General features: G+C 36.9%; 1 protein-coding gene across 1 annotated transcript in view; it reads right to left on the reverse strand.

Annotated features, from left to right (window-relative positions):
• The window catches only part of LOC108977611 (transmembrane and TPR repeat-containing protein CG4341), a gene marked incomplete at its 5' end in the record, with an annotated part of 222,520 nt that overhangs the window by 57,813 nt on the left and 148,802 nt on the right, over positions 1-15,905 (reverse strand).

Consider the following 15,905-nt stretch of genomic DNA (forward strand, 5'->3'; position numbering starts at 1 on the left):
TTTTTCATCCTAAAAGAGGGCTGTGGTGAAATAAAAAATAATAGTGGTAACGTATGAATCAGGTTAAGCCCAAATAGTATTCCAATTAATAGGTTATACCTCTCTGGGTAAAAAACAACAAGACTTTTTAATTAAAATTTCGTGCGAAAATTCATTCTTGGAAATATTGTTTTTCTAGCTTGATGTGACTTACAGTGATATCTGTGCCAAATGACAGATTCAAATAAGCATCATTGTTTGGTATACGCTGAAGTATATAAATTGCATTCGGCGATTTTAACGATGTGTTAAATTTTTCAAAAAAGAATTTCCATAAAATTCTGTTTATGGAATCAAATTTCGGGTGCCGAAACGTTCAGAATGTTGGAAAATCTCTTCCGTGATAGTTGTTTGCCGCGAGCAAGTTGACGACATACCACGTCCAGGACGGCCATCCATATCAACTGATGGCTTGAGAATCGGCCATTAAAAGTCAGATATCTTACTGCCATCGTGGGAATATCGGAAGGATTAGTGAAAACCATGTGAAAGATCATTTTGGCCTAAGAAAAGCGAAAGCACTATTGTTTCCAAAATCGCAAAATTTTTTCGAAAAACATCTGTGAAACAATGCTTTCCCATTACCAGGATATCATGAAACATATTAGTACTGGCAATGAGTTTTGAATTAATGCTTACGATCCTAAAATAGACGATGAAACGGCCGAATATTGTCTAAAAAGTTGTGCCAAAGCTGATGAAAACACGTCAAAGCGTCAAAAATCAGGCTAATATTGACAGTTTTCTTCGATTAATAAGGTTTGGTGCACTCCGGATGCCTTCCCACCAGCCAAGCAGTCAACAAGTAGTACTATTTGAGTGTTATGTGTTGTGTACGCGACACTATTTGTAATAAGAGGCCGCAAAGGGCCGACAACTCTTGGTTTTTAAATCAATATAATGCACCGTCGCCTACTATATTGATCCTTCTTTAGTTTTTTTTTTCAAAATTTTAGTTTGAGTTAGCTCCGTGTGACTTTTGACTACTCAGCAAGCTCAAACGATCGCTCCGGGAAGCCGTATAAAGCCTTTAAACGTGAATCGCTACATTGAAGGCTATTCCGGAAATTGACTTTAACAACTGTTTCGAGGATTTGAACAAACGTTGGTATAAATGTATTGTGCCCAAATGCAGTACTTTGAGGGGATCGGTAAGAATAAATTTAGAATTTTAAAATTGTGTTCAAAGTATTTTTCTTTTGTACAACTGTTATACTCAACAATCACCCAGATTATATGCCTTTTCCTCCTTCATCCTAAATATATGCTACAGTTGCACAAAAGCCACGATCAGTGATATTGTAAGGACTGTGTTGTAAAAGTAGGGTTAGAAATAATTTTGAAAAAAATATACTCTCTCCATAATTAATGTTTGGATATTATTTTAGAGTCTTCCCAACAACCAACTTTTTCGAGTTTTAAAAGTTGAAAAAAAAAAAAAATTAAATGTCTTTCATCTTTCTGTAGTACTTTATTATATATAATATTTTTTTCGAAAAGTACTAAGTGGCAAAACCAAAGTAAAACTATGCAAAATAAGCGTCTCATTTGATGCATTATTCAGAGGATTCTTTCTTAGGACCTTTATTGGTATATTAAGTATTAACAATATTTCTTTTGAATCTTTATTTATCTATTCAGTCGGTTTTTTTTCTACAAAACGAGGCAATTATCTATTTCATTTTGCTGCTATAGGATTCTTTTGGGGATTAAGAGTTATTATGCCGAGAATTCTAGTGTCGCATCTCTTTTACTTCGGTCTATTTAGCCACTCGCTTATGATCGTTTATGGTATGATTCAGTTTTATGAACGATTATTTGAGAAAAGCTCCCAACTATATAAATTATAAAATACCGGAGACTGTTAAGAGATCTTATAAATATTACCTACATGGCGATAATATTTCTAATAATGTCTGGACTGTTAGCGCCGCTTAGATCAATTCTAATAGAACTCTGAATTTTGAAGGTCTATTACCACGGAAAGCATTCGCCCGGAATTAGTCAAAGTAAGAACCTAAAATAATTTTACAGGGCAGAATATAATTTAATTAAACATTTCCTAATAGGTAAAGCGACCATGCCAGTCAAGCAGGGGAGATGGAGGCAAAAATTCAAAAAGCATTGATAGCATTACAAGCTACACATTACCGCTTTGCTCACAGTGGCATGTGAGCTTTTCTTTAAGCATACGGCGATCAATATAGGAACGAGTCTAATCAATATTACAATAACAAATTCAAAATTTTTATACTCACTTCATTGAAATAATAGTACAAAAGTCGTATAACTCCTTCTTTTGTTGAAGTCAAAAATTTCTAAACAGATTAGCAATTTCGGTTTCCCATTTAAAAATATTTTCTTACTCGTCGAACTAAAATCATTGAGCGTATAAATAAACATTTTATTTAGAGAAACCCATTAACAAGCTAAAAATTCTTTTTCAATTTATTTTAGTAAATGCAATTATAGGCAGCAAAGTAGACAAAAATCTTGGAAGTTTTAAGCGCTTTCATAAATCTGCAAAAATTTGTATTTGAGAGATTTCCAATCTAACTTATATGTAATCTACTTATATGTAGGCATGTACGAATGTTATTTTATTTGCAACGGTTTGATTTTAATTCTGAGAAATATTAAAAATTGTAAATACAAAATGTGTATTGGCTGCAGTTTGAGCATTTCAATCAACATATAAGCTCATTAGAAAGTATATAATATTTGTATTGTTCGTCTTTTGTATGTTGATGAAAGACTTTTGATACGCCAATTTTTGAGCAGTGACGAATCGAATAAGCAACTGGCATAAATGAAAAATTTGAAAGGAGGGAGTGTAGCAGTTATGTTACTTTTATAAGCATACCTCATATTCATTTACTTTGAAATGACGAAAGTTTACTACTTGTATATATGAAATACTTTTGAGGGACTTCGTTTGCATGTTAGTTAGTCATTTAACTGTGTATTCTGCATATAGCTCGTTTTTAAGTAGATTGAGTTAAAAAAAATTAGTCAGTGATTTATAGTTATACCCTAAACAGGGTTTATTAAGATTGCCATGATGTTTGTAAAACCTTAAAGGAAACGTGGAACACTCTATAAAGTATACGGATAAATGATCAGCATGATCAGTCGATTTAGCCATGTCCACCTATCAGTCCATCTGTATATACGCAAACTAGCCTTTCGGTTTTTGAGATATCGATCTGAGATTTTGCAACCGTCTTTTTTTCAGCAAGAAAGTGCTCACTTGCCGGTAATACCTACATATATGGGATCAGTATGTCATAAGCTGTCATACAAACTGAATCATCGGAATCAAGTGCTTGTATGAAAAGCTTCTTCATTTATGAGATATCTTCACCAAGGCTGGCAAAAATTATTTACCAATTCATTGGTACAATCTCCGAAGAAATTGTTAATATCGAACTAGTTTAGCATATAGCTGTCATACAAACATACCGATTGGACTCAAGTGCTTCTAGGGAAAACCTTTTTATTTATCGAGATATCTTGATGAAATTTCGTACGGTTTTATTGACTGAGAAAACGCTACTATGCCTCCAGGAATTGTTCAGATTGTACCCCTATAGCGTATAGCTGCCATACAAATTGAATAATCGCAATCCAGTGCTTATATGAAAATCTTCTTTATTTGACGAGATGTCTTTAAGAAATTTGTCACAAATTATTTTCCAAAACATCGGTGCAATATCGACGAAATCGTTTATATTTGACTACTATAGCATATAGCTGCCATGCAAACTGACCGACCCATCTCAAATGTTTATATGGAAAACTTTTTTAATTTACGAGATATCTTAACGAAATTTGACAGGAGTTGTTTTTGGAGGAAAACATACCATATTTGAAGAAAATGTTCAGATCGGACTACTATAGCATATAGCTGCCATACAAACCGACCGATGAAAATTAAGTTCTTGTATAGGAAACTCTTTTAGTAGATATATCCCCAAAATTTTGCACAGCTTATTATCCAAGACTTTGCTACTATATTTATATTTGCGGATGTACATATATATATATATATATATGGAGATCGTACCACTACAGCTTTAAGCTCCCATTCAAAGTGTCTGATCAAAGTAAGAATAAAAATATTTGTATACACTTTTTTGCTAAAAAAAACTGCATTTGTGAAGAGTATTTTAGCTTCAGTTTCGCCGAAGTTAATTTTTTTTTCTTCTTTTGAAATAAATTTTATTTTTTTTCTTCTTGGAAGATGTTAATCGGTTTTCTTCTGTAGGAAGTAAACTTAACTAAGGAATTTTTGAGGCATAAAAACACTACTCACTTAGCTATAAATGCAAATAATCTTAAAGTTATACATACTGGGGAACAAAAAGGCGTCAGTCGCCTCAAAAGCAAAAGTAAATAAAAGTAAAATAAACATATCCAAAATATGCCCTCAGTTCACATCACCTTGTACTACACTACGCATGCATCCCTCACTCACCTTATGTTATACAAAAAATAACACTCACAAAAATCCACGCACAAACATATAAACACACACACACCGACACAGCATTTCACCACAAGCCCAAAGCTCTGTAACTAAAATTTAAATCCTTTTAAGACTCGTTCGCTTTTTTTTTCTCCATTTTACTGTGAAAGCATTTCGTTGTTTGTTGTTATTGCTATTCATGCTTGCTTGTTGTTCATGAATTTTCGGCTCGCCATCCACAATCGTCGACCGACAAGCGAATGCAAATAGCGTGCATTCATTTACTTGTCATATGTTGTTGTTGTAACTGTTGTTACTTTAAATTGCCTGCCCCATAGCAATGTCAGTGGGCTGCTGACGCTGTCATTGCTGTGTCAGTTGTAAATGTAAATAAATAAATAAATTGTGTGCAAAAATGTTTTATTGCCTACGAAGTGCAGATGCTGAGTGCCGGCGCAGTAAGTTTTCGCTTTCGAAATTTGAATTGTGTGCTCAAAGTTGTGTGTGGCACAAACACATGCCGCTGCTTATGTACGTGACATGGCCAATGATTTGCTTTGCTTTCAACTATTTTTATCAGCCGCCCATGTCGTACTGTCTGTCATTTTGGGCGGACAGCATGCCACTAATGTCTACATACCATACACACAAACATACATACATAATAAATTTTTGATTGTTCGTGAAAATGCTAAATAAAATTTTTACCTACAGACAAATTTCCAGTACTCAATGAGTTACGGAAGAGAGAGAGCTTATTTATGCACACATTTATGTATAATAATTCTACATTTACTTCATTTTTTGTATGGTAAATTACTTACGATATTAGAATTGCAGTACATGTTACTAAAACCTTGTTGCCGTAATTGCATATAAGCGAGTGCGCGCGACCCGTTATGTTGACTAGAACACAGTATGACCTATATTTTCCATGAGTCGCTGTACGTGCTGTCGAACTATGACATTTGAGTGATGAGCGCTGTGTATTATGAATAATGAAGTCATTGAAGCTGCGCTCCAATACAATCAAACTTCAAGGAGACGCAGAAAGTATCTACTTCCTCCCTAGCCAAAATAAATGCATTCAAATTTCGATTGAGGATGGAAAACCATAGCAAATTTGTTTATTGAAGCATGATTCTGTTGTTGAGGAAGGAGTTATAGACTAATGCTGAAAATTGGAACTAGCACTCGATCTTTCTGGTACAAATCAGGTGTCTAACAAAAGGAGTCTGATTACATATTTTTCTTGTTCTGCATCTTCTTTCTTGTAGTAAACACCGCTGACGTGGTTACAACAGCGCGCCAGTCGTTCTTTTCGTTGTTGGAGATTACAAGTATAGCCAAGCCCTTCTTCAGCTGCTCTCTCTAACAGAGTAGAGGTCTTCTTCTTCCTCTGCTTCCATGGACGGGTACTGCATCGAAAATCCTCAAAGCTAGAGCGATATCTTTCATCCGGACAACATGACCTAGCCATCGCAGCCGTTATCTCTTGCTTCGCTGTAGTATTTCAATGCCGTCGTCGTATATCTCGTACAGCTCATCGTTCCATTGACTGCGTTACTCGCCGTTGCCAACGCAAAAATTTTCTCTCGAATACTACTAAGGTCGACTTATTAGATGATGTAATTTTTCATGCCAACGCAATATAGGTATGATAAGGGAGAAGCCAATTGGCTACTCAGTCCAAAGAGGGAACGGTTGACAAGAGTTACTCTGTGGTATTGTTTTTGATGACAGGAGATATTTCGTCTTGCCCTCGTTCACTGCCAGATTCGATTGCTTCGCTTTGCCAGCAACTGTTCATTCTCATAAAAGATTGTACTTTCTCTATTTAGCTCTGCAGCTCTGCATTTATTTCATCAGAAATAGACTGCAGAAGTTACACCAAAGGGAGTGTCCTTGTCTGAAACATCGCTTGGTATCGAACGGCTCGGAGATGTCATAATAATATCAGTTTACCCAGCCCAGCCCATAATCAACGTCACCTTACCTACCCGTATTAGTTTTCTGCGAATAAAAAACGGCTAAAGTGAATTAAAAATCGACGATCAGGTTGGTGTGTGTCCATCTTCCTTTCGAGCATCTTTTCCAAGATGTGCGCATTGTGAAAATATGGTCGATTGTAGATTTGCCAGACCCAAAGTCACAATATTACGGTCCAATCAGTTTCTTGACGTTGGGCTTCAGTCTTTCTCGATAGAACCTTATATGTGCTGTTGAGGAGGCTTAGCTCATGGTAATAAGCACATATTGTGTGTTTCCTTTTCGTGGATTGGGCAGCTCTTCGCTGCCGTATTTCAATAGTTCGGCCGATAATTCATTGTCCATTGCCGCTTTGCTATCAGGCGGATGAAAGCTTTTTGAACTTCATCATAGTCGGGCAATTTAACATCTTTTCTGTCGTCACCTTTTAACAGACTGGAGAAGTGTTCCCTCCGTCACTTCAGTATGCTCTGAACAGCAGCCATTAAATCACCACTTTGGATTCTACAGTGCTTCGGTCTTGAAACTTCAGTTAATGGCCGCATATTTTCGTAGATTTTGGAGCATCACATCTGTCAGCCAGCTTTCTTTTTTTTTTTGTCTCACTTTACCCTTCAACTCTCTGCATCTATTCCACTCCTCCCGTGTTGCGTTCGATCGCAACTTTGCGAGGTAGGCTGTCTGCTTTTTCTTCACTCCGACACGACAGTCCTCATAGTACCAGATGTTCTTTCGATCTTTATGAAAAGCAGTGCTTTCGCTTGCAACTGTACTTAAGCAGATTGAAAAGCTGTTCCACAGTTTCCTTAAAACGGGTTGCTGATTAGTACTCTAAGAGAGCAGTTGTGCAAGTCGAGTAGTCAGCATTCTGGTCTAGATCAGAAAAATCTTGTTGTCGTACAGAAACTAGTTGTTGGCTGACTATTGCTAACCTCACACGAGATCTGTAGATTCAGTGCTGGCAGTTAACGGGGATCCATTCCGCTACCAAACTTATGTATTTGGGATAAGGGGTGCTCTCTTGTGAGCTCACTGGCTTTGCAGATTCCGGTCAGAAACTTCAATAGGTTTATATGTATATACTGCTTGCTTACTACTTGGGACCACTGAAATATTTGTCTTTATATTTTAAATTTTAGTATAGAATTTTATAAATTTTAATTAAATCCATTCCCTCTATTTCATTTCGTAACGCAATCCCTCCATTTGTCTATTGTGCCTAACGAACCTTTAAAATACAAATTTCCAACTCATTGTCTGCCGTCGAGTGGTGAATTGGACCAAAAAAAAAAAAAAAAATAAAAAAAAAAAAATAAAAAAAACAATAGAAAACTAAACAAATAATGGTTTGCTTGATGATGCTGCGGTTATAAAGCTCAACGGCAAACGCTGTAATTGCGTAACGGTAATGTGTACTCCCATGTAGTTGGCGTGCACCAAATCAGTGAATGTGGCAAGTGCAGCTCATATTGCAACTCATGCGCTGACATATGATTGTGTGTGTGTGTGTGGGTGTGCAAATGCTTGTGTATATGTATCAGCATGTTAGTACGTGTATATGTTTGCAGTTGTTGTCCTAATGCCGCTCTCACATACAACTACAGCGAGAAGCACGTCAGCCAAACTGCCCGTGTGGCGATAATGAGCGCCTGCCCACACACATATACATACACAAAAACACACACACAAACTATAATTTGTTTGCTTGTGTATAGTGAAAATTGTTATCCCTCGGTTTTTCGATTTCGCTCATGCTGCTAGCATAACAACTTCCGTTCTTGCCGGCCATGTTGCAACTACTGTGGCATGATCCGCTATATATGGTGGCATGTACAATTCTGTGTGTGTATGTGTGTGTATGCTCGCATTAATTCGCATCAGTTGCGGTTCATTGTCAGCAATGTGCAATTGTTCCGGCGAGGTGCAGCAGCGGCGGCAGCAAAGGCAAACAACAAACAAGCGACAGCCAACGACAGACAACCGTCAGTAGTCATATGCAATAGTCAAATGTAACAATGCCGGTCGAGTTCTAACTGTCGAGGTCCGTTGGTGCGTGGGTTGCAATGTTTGCTCCTTCCGCTGTTGTTGCAACTTGCTGCTATCCATTGTGTTGCTTGGCGGGATTTGCGGCTCGTGCATTGCTGTTTGGTGACTTCGTCGTTGCGCTTTTGTTTTAACTTTGGTTGCAACTTTTGTTGTTTTTGTTACGCTTTTGTTTCACTTTTGTTGTTGTTATTGTTATTCTTTGGTTGTTGCTGTTGGTGTTTTGTGTTTGTTGCTCTCAGTGATTGTCACAATCAACATTTCCACGCTGTCACTGTTGCAGTCAACGTCATCTTCATCGTTTGTTGTCATCGCTGACGCACAGGATGTTGAAAGGACATTAGCCCTTTGAAATATTTTTGAATAACTGCTGCTTTGCTTAACGGTATACTGTAGCGTTGGCAATTGTTGCAGTTTCCTATTAAGGTCGCAACTGTTAATGTGCGTGTGGAAGTGATGGAGTCTAGTTTCGACCTAAACGGTCTTTAAAATTTAGAGTTTCTATAAAACGAGACACTGTGATTTGGATTTTCGTCAGCTCATCATGTAGTACCTTGAAATAAACATAAATTGTAGCTTCAAAAACATACCTAATATTAAGAAAAGGACCTTCGAGACTGCACTGATTCCGACCTCCTCCATGAATGAAACCTAAAAAATTGCTTTTCTATTCACCAGCGATTCAAACGATGAAGGAAGAGGAACTGGATCGGTTTTCTGCAGTAGTAATCCATATGCAGGTGGATGGAGTCATGTGTAGAAGTTCACTCAAGTGAGGAAAGCTCTCTGAGTGCCATTTACTTGGAAGTGGCCAGATACGATCCTTTCACATATGACGCAAGCAGCTCAGTGCTTCCGGTCTTAGACCAAGTACCTTTGGGTAACCAACGAACATCCGTTTGAATGCGAGCTAAATTCAGAAGGAGAGATAAAGTGAGAAGTCCTCGCTCGACAGACAAATACCAAACTTTATATGTCACTTATTATTCCTGTCAGGACTGATGAAGACCAATGAGTTGACGTTACAGGTTTTCCAGAGAAATGATTGGAAGATGGAAGAATGAGCTGGACGGCATATCCAACGGCATTGACATATTTCAGCGAGTTTAGAGACAGTGGCAACGCTGGGTAGATCATGCAATCCGAATGGACGAAAACATTCCAGCTCTGAAAGTATTCGACGCAGTGCCCACCGGAGAAAGCAAAGGAAGAGAGAGGAAGACTCCACCATTGGAAATACTAGGTGAAGGAATACCTGTCTACACTTGGAATCTAAATTTGGTGCCAAACAACGAAAAGGAAGAACGACTGGCGCGATAGTGTAAACTCGGCTGTAACCAGTTACAGTTAGTCTACGCTAATAAAGAAAAAAAGAAAAATTCATTCGCAAAATATAGTTTTAAATCATATAATTTAAATTCAGTCTTTCAGGCCGAAATTTTTGGTAGAAAGAAGTTGATAAGTGAGCTCCTGGTCAAAACAGCAAGTTCATAACCCGTCTGATGAACTATTAAGCAGTTAAGGCACCAATACTAGCCGCTGCGAACACAATTCTCCTAAGCTGCTCCAGACCTTTCAGCTCCTGCAATTCAAGGGTTGTTTGAAGCGATGGATCCAACAGGAACAAGTCAGGTGTTGAAACACTTTCTACACAGCACACCTTTGACGTAGTGCTGATGGTGGGCAGACAAAAAATTTCTACTTCTAGAGAAAAGGAAGCTTAGTAATATTGTAAAGGTACCTATACCTCAGACCTTACCTTTCGAAAATTCGAAAACTGGATTCAGCCAAGCACGCGGAAAATGATGAGCCCCTGGGAAAGGTAATACCCAGCTTTCAGTCGGCTGAAATGGAATACATTTCAAGACCCCCAATAGTCTAACGAAGAAGCACTAGGCAGCTAGGTTGTAAGAAAAAGTTAAATATTTCACCAAATATATACAGCTGCAGTGGATCGGTACAGAAATAGCGTTACTACTACACGGCCACTGTCGTTGCGATCTTTGAAAATGAACAATTAAACTTCCAAGTCATAAAGTTGCAATTTATAGTTCTATTATATATGGTCCACATTTCCTTTGTATCAAAAAACTTTCTTCTTATTGTTCCTTTGATTTCTCATTATAATTTACTTAAAGAAACTTTTTCTCTGATATTGTTCTCATAAAAGTAATCATATGCTTCAGTCAACGATGCCTTCCCTTCAACAACTCACACACACATATTCATTTTGAAAATAATATCATAATATAATATCTACTTATGTAGTTTGCAAAGTAAAGAAGTGTTGAAATCAAATCAAAGAAAATATCTCATATTTGCACATAAATCAACGCACGAGTCGAAAAACTGGGCAGACTTGATTGATTGCTGATTAATGCTGTCATTTATCTTGAAGTGCAAACTTTGTTTAACATACAAACATACCTATATATAAGTTCACTACGGTGGATATCAGTTTTTCTACTTATAATTGTAAGCAGAAATATCATAAATCGCTGCAGATTTAAAAAAAAAAAATTAATTTATTTTATGTTACCATTACCGGGTTTTCCAATAGAGAGAATATAATTTCTAAGAGCCTCATTTGTATTTTTTTTTCATTGCATCCACTTATGTTTTAACTTCCTCATGGAAGGATATAACACTCAAGAACCTCAAACTATCCAATTTTATTGTCAAAATAATCGATCTCCAATAAATTTTTCGCGCGCCTTTGGCATTTTATCGTCGTAATAAACGTCCACTTATGCTCGTTCTTCGTCAAATTGTTTAAAATTTCGAGCGTACATTTTTATTTACTTTATTATTCACACCGTTTTCCGTATTTAAAGTGAAGACATAACCGCTATCAATTATTGTATGATGCTCGCGACAAGTATTGGTCTGATTCAGAGGATTATTTTTGATGGCAGATTTGAAAATTTTCTTGACAGTTCTTTGTTATTTTTCACGCTAATTTAAAGGTAGAATTTAGGTGTTTGTTTTGAATTACCATTTGATATATATACATATGTGTATTTTATATGAGAATTTTCGATTCTTAGCGTTAAAGTTTTTATTTTAAAACAAAATAAACCAAACACCTTGAATTCTTCGAATATACGATTTTTTCGTTATATTAAAGTGGTTTTAAGAATTTTTTTTTTCGTACAAACACTGCTTCAAAAGTTATACGCAGTTAAAATTGTGCATGAATTGTAGTGTATTCATATAGTACACCATGTCGTATGAGCAAGATGAAATGTATAAATAACTCGTTTGAATGCACACGTCGTTTGATTTATTGTTTCAACCTCTTATAACTTCTAGTGTAATGCTTTTATGAAAAAAGTCATTGAGATCATTTTTATAGAAAGTGGAAGTTGTATTCGAATTCGATTTTGTTTTTAACTTTTGGTTAACTTTTTTAAAGTAAAATATCAAAAAATTGCTTTTTAGTATACATACAATGACGTTAGCACACATTTAAAATTGAATTTAAATATATTTGAATTTACAATAGCATTTATATATATATAAAATATATATATATGTATATATATATATATATATATATATATATACGAAACGGTAGTGGTCGAAGTTCGGTGAATTTTCCCAAACAGTGGCTAAGCCGAAATTGACGCCCACGAAGGTTTTTCTGTGTGTTTGGTGGGATTGGAAGGGAATCATCCACTATGAGCTGCTCCCATATAACCAGACGCTTAATTCTACCATCTACCTCGAACAACTGAACCGCTTGAAGCAGGCGATCGACCAAAAGCGTCCAGAATTGGCCCGCAGGAAGAATCTAGTGTTCCGCCAGAACAACGCTAGAAACTACGTTGATGACTCGTCAGAAGCTACGGGAGCTCAGAAGTTAGGTTTTATCACATACACCATATAGCCCGCACATTGTGCCAAGTGATGACCACCTGTTCCTGTCCATCGCGAACATCCTTTTTGGTGTAGAGTTGAACTCAAAAAAGGCTTGTGTAAAGTGGCTGGCCGAGTTCTTGGCAAATGCGGAGGAGGGCATCTACGAGGGAGGTATTATGAAGTTGCCGTCTAGATGGAAAGAGATTATCGCTTTTTATAAAGCATTGAATAAAGAGCAAAAAGGGGTGTATAGGGTATATTTTACAGCCTTATATATACATTATGATTTAAGCACGTTTAAAATTGAAGCAAAAGAGCACGTTTACGTTAGATCCTTGCTTTAGAGGGAAAACTGAAACTTGAGAAGGCATTTGGTAAAGCACAATCAACTTGGGAAATAACGGGCACCCTAATATATGCAAACGAAAATTTCAAATTATATTTCCAAATGTGTATTTATATAAATCGCTTTATATTAAAATACTATTACAAGCATTTTCTGAAATTCTTTAATTCATCTTTTAGTATTTGCATATATGAAAATCTCTAATTGCTTAATTCTTTCATGAAAGCAGGTGCATGACTCCGACATATACACTATATATATACACATAATACACTTATGCATTAAGTATATATATACATATGTTGCATATATATAGAGTGCCTGAAGTTGCACATACAGCCAGTCTCAGTCTCACATCTACACAAATCATTATTCATGGAATAATCCTTGTGTGAATTAATAAATCATTTTCGTTCAGCATGTTCATGTGGATATAATAATTATTCTTTTTTGTTCTCCCCTACATGATATACGAACAGAAGCACAAAAACAAGAAAAAACGTGTGTATGAAACAAAAAAAAAAAAAATACATGAAAATACCGTTTAACCTCTTTGCGCTGGCACACTTTACCCAACACTCGATTACTTTTCACACCATTTTCTCCGCGTTGCTCATGGGTGGCTACATTAGCATGCCAATGGTGGAGCAGTTATGGATATATACATACTTATATAGATGTGCGAGTGAATGCTCGGGTATGGGCGTATGCGTAGACACAAAATAGAACATTTGCAGGCACTCTTACATACGTGTAGGTGGCAACGCTTTCACTCTTCGGCTGTGATTAGTGCGTGGTACGAATGCCTGCCCTGTGTGTAATAAATAATTGTAGTATAAAATAACGGAGCTAATATTGGTAGCGGATATCTTCTTATGTATGGTAATGATATACCAAGAATATCAGCGGATTACGGCTTGCTCAAATAGATATTATACGGATTTGGTGGCATAAAGAAATATCCTGTAGGAAATCAAATGTCGATGTTGAAGTGAAAATTTATTTGTGACATGGATGTGGTGCAAGTTGTGGAAAGATGTTAACTTATATCGTACCAAGCACATATATGGCAAGACAGTAAGATCTTTTGCGAAATTAAGAAATCTCCAGAAACTGGTATATCACTCTGAACACCTGAGGTTACTAAATACTCACAAAGAACGAAGTATCAGTTCTCCTGCAAGCGACCTAATGAGCGTGACAGCATACTTAATGGACCATCAGCTTGACTAGGGATGAGGCAGAAGCAAAAAGGAAGTCTTACATCGTTCCCACAACTGGCGAGTCTCCGTAACCGGAATGTACCCGGATTTTTCCCTGACCAACTCGGCAAAGTACTGCCGCTACAACAGGAAGTCTTACGTTGTGGTGACTATTCCCTTCAACTACGTTTTACACGACACTAATAGACCCGGACGTCGGAGGTATCGATGCCGGTGGAGCAACAGGTCCTGTATGAGGTAGCAGCGAAGGCCTAATGGTCAGGTCATAGCTCGCTTCGGAAATGGGGTCTTACGGTAGTCCATCAACTATGTGGAAAACTTTGGGCCATCGACGTTAGGGTAGCAAGTTTCTAGCAGGTATGGGATGACTTCAAACAGTGACTTCAAACAGGGATGTTCACGGAGTGTATATTGAGGATGCTGGAAAAAAAAAAAAAAAAAAAAATATATATATATATATATATCGGCGGATGCGATAAATGAGTAGCTCCTTGGAAAGAAAAAGACTCCAGGTCGATTGCTCAAAAACTGAGGATTATATACAGGCACACGGACGGACGGATATGGTGAAATCGTTTCAGCTCGTCATGCTGATCATGTATGATATTATATAGGGTCTCCGACGCTTCGTTCTGAAAGTTGCAAACTTCTTGCCAAATACACCCTTAGGGTTTTCACAAGTCTCATAAAGTTATAAATTATAACGATTCGAAAACATAGCATTGAGAATTGTAAATGTGTAAACTCATTTTTGTATGAAATCCAACAACAATTTTTTTAAACAAGTGCAAAAATTTATAATTTTACGATTTTACAATGCTTTGCGACGGGTTGTGAGTACCCCACCTGTCTAGAGCTTAAAAAATTTGCCAAAATATCGAAATAATGAAAGCTGCTGAAGAATCTAGGAGAGCTCAGCTTTTCATTATATTTTCCCACCGGGTATTAGACCCACACACCCACTCTTCCACACAAATTCCTGCATTAATTCACATGGAAAGTGGTTTTTGTGTGTGTGTGGCTGTAAGCGCGTGAAAAGAAAATAATGAATTATAGACTTAATTCCCTTTTTGCGCCTCGGGCGAATGGCGTAGGGTCAATCGCTTTCACAGTAGGCCGACACTAACAAAAATGAATGCTTTGCAGCCGAGCAGAGTTCAGGTGTCAGTTGGCGCAGCTGAAGCTACAAATTGAATATTCACAAGAAACCAAAAAAACAAAAAAAAAAAAAAAAGCCAAAAACACAAACAAGAAAAAGGTCACAGCACTGTGAGTTTGGTGGTGGTGGTGGTGGTGGGGAGGGCGATAATGGAAGAGTGAATTTTTATTAATTACAACGTTTTTGCTATTGTTGTTGCCGCACGGCTAGTAATTTATATTTCTACGTCTCAATAGGACAACATGCTGGTCAATTACTTAATTTCGACTTTGTGTTGTACGTAGAAGCTTTCCCACCACAAATTGCGTCTGCTGGTGCTGCAATTGCCAGCGTCAAAGGTTTGTGCGTAAAGAGCGTATAATTATGTTGTCAATGTATGTGTCTGTGTGTGCACATGTTTCGCTTGTTTTAATTAATTTCAAGCTTATATATGATATATATATATATATGTATATGTAGATATAGATATACAGGTATTTGTGTGTGTATGTGTATGTGTACACCTGTCTCTTATACACATCTAGATGTGTATAAGAGACAGATATATATATATGTATATGTAGATATAGATATACAGGTATTTGTGTGTGTATGTGTATGTGTACACCCTGCGGTGCGGAAAACCAAATTTGAGTGCCTACAGTAATTTCGTCTCTATGAAAAATCTGCTTTCAGCACACACAATTTATTTTATGTATCTTATGGTCTTAATTATTTATATACTACACACACACACATGTGGCACATATATACATACGTTTGCGAATGTGTGTTCGT

This window comes from Bactrocera latifrons, unplaced genomic scaffold (assembly GCF_001853355.1).
Source record: "Bactrocera latifrons isolate USDA-ARS-PBARC rearing strain unplaced genomic scaffold, ASM185335v1 scaffold_92, whole genome shotgun sequence".
Taxonomy (NCBI): domain Eukaryota; kingdom Metazoa; phylum Arthropoda; class Insecta; order Diptera; family Tephritidae; genus Bactrocera; species Bactrocera latifrons.